We start from the raw sequence: 8,589 nt of genomic DNA on the forward strand, positions 1-8,589 counted from the left end.
GAACCAGCCCACATTAACAATCCCCACATGTTGCGGTGCCCGCACACAGACCTGGCCTGGGCAGATGAAAGCAAGGGCATCCATAAGAAATATCTGTACAGCTTCATTGGGCTTAAGAGATATTTCACTTTGGTATAACATTTGTAGTTTTTGGCAGATACATACGGCAGATACATACCTCTCTGGTTTCACGAACAGTCAGAATCTAAACATTGACCGTCGTAGGTTACTGTGGTAAAGTAGCTTTCTTTTGTTATGCTAACAACTGTTGGGGGTACTGTATGTGTGTGTCACCAAAGGTTACAGTAAATGGCAAATATTAAATGGTTGATTGAATGATTAAAGAACATCTTGTGGAAAGGTGCAAACTGGGTGAAGCGAAGGTGTTCCGGTGAGAGTTGATTAATTAAAACGTTGCTTAGATTTTGTCATTGTAAAGCAAGATCACAAAAGTAAGTTGACGATGGCTACAAACATGACCTCAGTCAGATCCATACTATTACATTCTTCAATGTTGGCTTTCCCCTGTTTAAATGAAAACAACAACACAAAGAAAATAGCTAAACACTGGTGGAAGAATGCAAACTCTGAAGGCTCTGTGGTCAGGTATAGGGGTGGAAGTGGGAAGAGCTGAACTCTTCTCCTCCCCAGCACTTATCCTCCAGAACCAACAGATAAACATCAGAGTTTCCCAGGCTAAGAGGGGAGGCCACAGCTCCACCTGGGAACAGCTAAGTATGTCACCAGGGGGTAAGAAGGGGAAGTGGGGGTTTTATAGGTTTTACGACAGGCCTCTCCCTATCCAAGGAGCATTTCAAAATACAAAATAACAAAAGCAACTGGCAAAATGAAGATTACAATGAAATGTCCATTGACCTGACAACTGAAACCTGCATTATGCAATAATTTGCCTGTCGGTGAGAGAAATAAGCATCCCATTACTGGGGATTGTTGCTGTACGCTGTTATTATGCTTTGGCTCATGAGCTGAGAGATGACAAAATTAATCTGAACATAAGTTTACAATGACGGAATAACTCTCCTTGGTTAGCTAATAGCTAGACTAGAGGACTACCGTTTAATGCTCCATTGGATTTAATGAGGCTGTATGCATGTCAAAGTGCAAACGGGACACAGGTGCTTGATGCACTTATACTTCATCTCTGAATCCTGTTATAGGACACACCATCCCCCTGCTGGAGGATGGTGTGTGGATAAGTGTGAAACCCACCAGCACCCTGGCGTTTCACTGGCAACAGCACCCAGCAGGCCCTCAGTGAGTATCAGGTCTCTCTCCAAACATGGCGCACTCATAATGCTGGACCCAAACCAAATAAATCATCAGCCATCTCTAGCAGTCATACACATCACAGCCAACAGCTTAGAGTGTGTGTGTGTGTGTGTGTGTGTGTGTGTGTGTGTGTGTGTGTGTGTGTGTGTGTGTGTGTGTGTGTGTGTGTGTGTGTGTGTGTGTGTGTGTGTGTGTGTGTGTGTGTGTGTGAGAGAGAGAAAAAAATCTTAATTCTGAAGGGATGGAAAAATATCACAGCTTTGGTCCATCTGTTCCCCACCACTGCTGCCGCCAACACAGTAAAACATCGGGGGAAACAAAGCGTGCAGAACCCCAAATGAATAACGCTGATGGAGAGCTCATGAAATAGTCTAAAAAAAGGTAAATTCCTTTGAGGAGTGATGGTCTGCCCCCCAGCCCAGTGTGTCATGGGACTCATCCCATGCATCATCATGCTATGATGGCTTAGGAGGTAATTTCACTTTAAAGTAACTGTCTATAAATGGATGTAGACGCTTGAAGCAGAGTGCCCTGAAACTGACAGGAGGGCATACTACTCGTCAGACTCACGAAACGGAGCAGAGCCAGACTCTGGTCAACAACATCCAGGTGCACTCCCTGCTGTGCTTCCTGTTTCAGTCTCCTTTTCTCTCTCAATAACTACCTTGCCTTTGGGACATGGCTGAACCTCCACCCCCACCGCCACCTCCCTCATTGAAATATACCCTTTCATTTTTATACTACGGGATGAGGAACAGAGAAGCACTGCAGTCAAAGAATATGCATGGATATGACAGCAATCTGAAGGAATTTTTCTAGATTTTTGTCTGTGGGAAAAAATACTTGTGGAGAACAAAAGACAAAAGACAGATGTGGCATGCAGTCAGAGAAAATAGGAGAGTAGAATGGAGAAGATGAGGGGAAGGTCATTCTACCACAGAGAGGTCACACAAGAAGCCTGCCCATGGGAAAGGAAAGGATAGACAATTATGATGCACTCTGCACTGTAGGTCCCAGAGGGATGGAGGAGAAGAGACATGGGATAAATGTCATCCAACAACAAATGGGAGAGAGCGAGAGAGAAAGTAGTGGCATTAATGGAGAGAGAGACAGAGAGATGACATTCCAGCAGTTATAATCTGCTGCTGAGAAAAACAGAGGGAGGGAGCTATACAAATATAAGTAGATTGAACATCTTAAAGGTTACACGAGGATATATGAGTCCAATGTGAACACAGTAAGAGGTTAATGATAGCTAAGGCAGATTGAGTGATACAGAAAGATAGAGACGGACAGAAAATGTTACCAAAACTGAGAATTATAGTGTGTATCGTTAGGGTTACACTTCTAGCATCACAGAGCTGTTAGTGAGATACTAAAGGCTAATTTATACCTCATCAAATTACCATATCGCTCGACAAAAATAAGTGATTGAAAATCAGTTATTAAGTGACTGAAAATCTGTCAATAGAATAGCCCCAATGTCAAATGGGTGGCCCAGTTGTGCTGCAGGTCTTCTCAGGATCAAATGACACGGTCACTTCAGGGGCCGTGGTGAACGAGAAGCGGGTCATAGCTCTCCAAGAAGACTTGGGCCAAAGGGCTCTTCATACCCGATAAACATCCTCACTCTGGGTCAGTGAACTCGCAAAGAAAACATCTACAAATCATCAAAGCACCAAACTGAGGCCTTGGAGGGCCAAGCTAAGTGATTCTCATGCCGAAGCCACAGAAAAACTTGGAAAAGTCTTACTCAGCTTTGTGCTTGAGGACAAGTCTGCCTGTATGCATGTAGATTTGGAACACCTGTGAGCTTTTAGTGTGTTTGTGTGTGCTTGCGGCTGGGTACAGTATGTGCCCCTCTTTTTCTCCCCAAGGTGTCTGCAGTTGGAAGTTTTTTAAAAAAATGACAGAGGGGATCTTGGCATTTCTATTTTCTTCTAGTAGTTAATTAGTAAAGCCAATAATATTTAATGTTTATTGTAAAAAACAACATGGAACTTATTGGACACAGATAGCTACGCATATATGGTATAAATAATATGTATTATTTCTATTGCCTAATGTAGGACAGCATTTATGAAGGTTAACAATGTCCCATTCCTTGAGGCCTCTAAATTGTGATGTCATGCAAATGTTCAGCTAAGAGCTGCTTCGTTGAACCACAGAGCTGCCCAGTTGACCATTCAAGCTGGAATCCAGAACTTTATTTTAACCAATATGTATGGTAGGCCTACAGCTTATTATACAGTATAACAACTACAGCATAGATCTACCACATCTGCAGTAATCTCTCTCTTTTTTACCGAATGGGTTCCCAGATTGCATCTGCAGTAGTTGAGAAATTTAGAGCATGGTGTCAGGTCGTAGGACAGAGGTTGACAAGTAGTACTGCCTGAAGCTCATAAGCTCAATATATGAGATATAGAAATTTGGTCTCCCAGATAATCCCAGATAGGACATAAAATGTTTGAATTGCAGCTTTAATCAAACAGTGACTGTGTGGCGTGGAAACATGCTACATTTCTCTTAACAAAATAGTCTGTATATCACTTGGGATGCCAATAGCCGAGTGGTTAAGGCTCGCACCACATTAGGCTCTGATGCCTGACAGTGAGTCCCGGGTTGATTCCTGGGCCCGCGGACCTTTGCTGATTTCACTCCCCGACTCTCTCTCACCATTTCCTGTCTCTCTACACAGTCAGTTACTATCAATAAGAAAGGCCTAAGGCGAAAATGTACTTAAAGAGGTGGTGCCATGGTTTTGCACCTTTTCTGTTTTTCATGTGTCTATGAGGTTGATAGAACTTCATTAAGCCCCCTGGTGGTGTTTTTATGGTGTTTTATGTCTTCTCTGACTATTTTGAGTTTCTTCCTGGAGGCTGAAACCTTGAGGGTCAAACGTGCCAATAGAAAAACAGCCATTTAATGACACAGTAAAAATATACCCTCCCCCTCATTATCATAACACAACAGGTGTGGGCATGAGGAGGAGGAGGGACTAGGACAGGTGGGTGGTGCTAAGGTGGTGGAGGAGGTGCTAAGGTGAGAACCAGGTATACTTAGGGCGCGTTAGAAAATTACGCACAGTAGCACACTCGCCTATTAGTTTGTATTGGCCAGTGCGCTCAGTGCTGTATTTTCGAACGCACCCTTAATGAACTGGAGGCGTGTCCACATAAAAACATAATTTTAAACTTTCTGTACACTTTTTTGAAAAAAATCTTCCTCCTAGTATAACCATAAAAGTTTTTTCGCTGAAAATCACGGCACCCCGTCTTTAAGAAAACAAAAGAAAGTCAGTATATACTTGAGTGCTATTATCCCCATACTAGAAAATGACTGTATGTTATACAAAAGCACCCTGGATAATATCACTGTCACCAAAACTATGTCCTTTATAAATGATTTTTTTTAATGGAATCACAGATTAATTAATTTTAATATAATTAATTTTAATATAATAATTTGAACTCCAACATTTGTATTAATGTATTTTACCTTTATTTTACCACGTAGTCACATTGAGATCAGAGATCGCTTTTTCAAGGCTGGCCAAAATATCGTAGTATTCCCTTTTAGGCTACAGAACCATTGGAATCCCTGTCATTTCCATTCCCAATGTTAAAGGAGCGCGCGTGTGAGTACGTTTAAACTAAGCTAGGTAGTGATGATGGGTGAGGAATGAGGGGCGTCACGGGGCCCCTGACTGCTTGTCACACCATGACTACTAGTCCTCCGCAGTAGGAGCGGAGCAAGAGGCAGCTACTTCAGCCAGCTTCACTCTGCTTTTAGCTTAGTTATACTTTGTTACACAACCATATTGCTCGACAACAATAAGTTATTATTTCAGTTATCTTGTTTGTCAAAGTAATAGACTGTAGTCTTCAAGGACACGGTTGAATACATGCTTCATTGGGTATTCTACAGAGGGACTGCACGAGTCAAGAACAGCACAACTCAACGAGTTTTGATTTACCTCCTTTCATTTGGGTAAGGGGCTTTGTGTTAAGTCAGGGCTTTGTCTGGGAAGACTCTGCTATTGTCTCCCTATGACTGACCTCTACTACACAGTCCTATATTTTCTACCTTTAGAGCCTACATCCCCTTGACTGTGTGCTTAATGACCAGTTGCAGAGTCTCACAGTCGTTAGTGCACCGTGGCGTAGGAATGTCGGATCACTCAGGCTATGCCCATGTGAGAGCCTCTGTTCTATAAAAACCAATAGCCACTGTTTGGCTTTGTTGACACACCATAAACATGCCTGTCTATATAGATCAGACCAGACAGCAGGTGGACCAAGAGGCTCACTCAGTGACATTCATGACACCTTAAACCCACTGACCCCTGTCTTCTCAGTCCACATTTGACTCACAACACCCGCTCCATCTCTGTCCATCCATCCCTGTTCACATCAACTCTCAAACCGCAGCAACCTGAGGAAACTGTAAACTCAGCTCCTCTTCCCAAAACAAGCCCAGATGCGGTGGAGTCCCAGCTGCATTTGTTTACTAAACATATCCACAAACTTCTGCCAGTGAATGACAGGGAAGCTGAGTGGGGGGTAAACCAGTGGACCAAAACCAGTTGACCCAGACTGGGACCACTAAACACAACCAGGAGAACAAAGAATCTTCAACCATCAACCTTTAAGCTTTCCCACATTAAAAAGGGTGCATTTGTGTGTGTGTGTGTGTGTGTGTGTGTGTGTGTGTGTGTGTGTGTGTGTGTGTGTGTGTGTATGTGTCTCTAGCACACGACACGTGCACACGCGCACACTTTCACTTGCACGCATTGAACTTGAGGAACATAAATATTTGTGAAATGGAGAACGTCATCTCATCATCAAGCATCATCAAGCATCGGCCAGCCTTGCACTTGCTTGTCTAAAAGGGAAGCAAAGCAGATGGCGTTTTCCCCCTTTGTGTTTAGTCTGATGGTTTTGTCTCAGATCCACACTCATCGACATCCCTGGCTGTCACTCTGAGATGCACAAAGGCGAGACAAACAAACATACATCACACACACACACACACACACACATACTAATGGCAATGATAACTGACAATTTCATAAACCTTATCACTCAGCGCGCTTTGGTCATCGATTACATGTGCAGACTTTATTGCAGATGTAAAAATGATTGCTCCAGGCTCACTATCCACGCTCAATTCAAAATGTGTGCTGTGTTCACTGCTGACATTTGGATTTATGGTGGCAGATCCACACATCCAAGTTGGTGGTTTGTTTGTCTTTGTAGAGCTTAGTACAAGATCCCCTGAGTAGTCTGTCCAGATCTTCAAGGAGAGCCCAGACAGCTGAGAGGCAGCAGATGTTGAGAGTTGAAGGCTGCTGCTGGCAAAATGTAGAGCACAGCGCACAACTCAAGAGACAGTCCACCTCTCAGAGGCCAAAACAGTCGAGACCAAAGCAGTGGGCAACAATGACAATGGGAGAGAACAGACAAAAGCATGCTTCCCTCAGTTCCCTGAACAGGAAAAAGGAAACCAACTGTCAGGAAGACAATACAGTCGGCTAAATAGATGGACATGGATGGGAGTAACTCTGAATGTACTGTAATTTAGTGAGAGCATAAAAGTGGGGCGGGAGGGGGGGTTAAGGACTGATAGGTAGAGACAATGAAGTAGCAGTGCACAATGAGTAGCCTACACTTAGTTAATGTTTAATATAGTTCTCTAGACCAGGGGTCTTCAACGTTATTCAGCCCAAGGACCCCCTAGATGAGAGAGAGATGAAGCCGGGACCCCCACTACATAATGTATAAAACTGTGTTACAGATTAAACTTTTTCATACATTTCATAGATAGTTGGATTCATGCTAATGTGTATTTTCAGATAACCTTTTAAACCCTCAACATTTAGTCAACTTGACCATTGGCTCTGTACTATACTCTTTTTTCCCTGTACACAAACTCTTCGAAAATAGCAGATCTACAAGCACACAACCGTTATGAGCTTGTGGATCTGCTATTTTTGGCTAATGTTCCCCATCACACAAAGATTTGGCGGACCCCCTGTAGTAACTCTGAGGACCACCTAGGGGGTCCGGGACCCCCTATTGAAGACCCCTGTATCTAGACAATTTGATAACATATAGGCTAGATTAAAACATTAAAAACACATATTGAAAAAAAACAACATCAACTTGACAACTGCATAATCTGCTATCAGTTTTTACCTTTTTTGATATATAGAGGTGTGAGAGGCTGATGTCTGGACCAGTTGGCTCCCTGCTGAGTAGGTTTTGTACAGTCCCGTCCTCCAGGTCCCCTGAGCAGAGCTGCTCAGCCACAACAGCAGCACCGTCCAGCGGAAACTTCTTCGGTAAAGCAGCGCGGACACACAAGACTCACGTTGACACATTCCCATCTTCTCTCCGCGGCGTCAAAAAAGTAACGGCCAGAAAAGTTGCTAGAAAGCTTTAACCACAAAACGGAAAGCGGCCGGTGAACGCGTCCAGCTTTGGGGGGAAAATATGCGTCAAAGCCCGGGTCGTTTGGTTACTGAGAAGACGCGCATCCCCACCAACTATAAAGTAGCTGACATACACGAAATAAAATAACTATCTGCCTCTTTAAAAGGACAGATGAATGATGTAATGCTTTTTTTTTTAAATGTCTGTGAAGGTGAGGGAAAACGCCACTGTTAGGCTACTTGAGAAAAAAGAACTGTCGACTTCGCCGAGTGTTCGCTATATCTACAGCATATACAGCCAGTGATCCGACAGCAGCAAATCAAACGTCTAGGTACCGTGTTTGCTCTCCTTTCTGTGTGGACACTGCCTCCCACTTCAAGCCGAGCCTTGCACAATGGGCACGATCTAGTTTTTATAGTCTTCCCGAGTCTTTCAAAAGCACAGCCCGCCAAGTCCTACCCTGCCCCGTTTCAACCTTTCACCGAGGACAAATAAGCATCGCATCTGTTGTAAATTAATTATCGGCTGTGAGCTTTCCAGGATGGCAAAAGGTCTCACTGAAACCATAGTTATTGTTAGCAATGAAACTTATTATGAACGAACTTGAATCAGGGTATTCCATTATAATGATATATATCACATTCAGATTCCTATAAATCTATAACGATTTATCCATGACACATAAAACAAGAAATTGTTATATGCTATTATGGGCCATTCTAAAACACAATCCTTTTTTGTATGGTTGCCATAAGAAGACTGTCTGCCAAGTCCACATGCAGTGCCCAGACAGAAGGGCAAATGAATAGCTGGGGTTACTGTAACCTCTTTTCTAGCCATGGTTGTGGGACCTGTAGGGTTA

Source organism: Gymnoscopelus braueri (genome assembly GCF_963280865.1).
Source record: "Gymnoscopelus braueri genome assembly, chromosome: 7".
Classification (NCBI taxonomy): Eukaryota; Metazoa; Chordata; class Actinopteri; order Myctophiformes; family Myctophidae; genus Gymnoscopelus; species Gymnoscopelus braueri.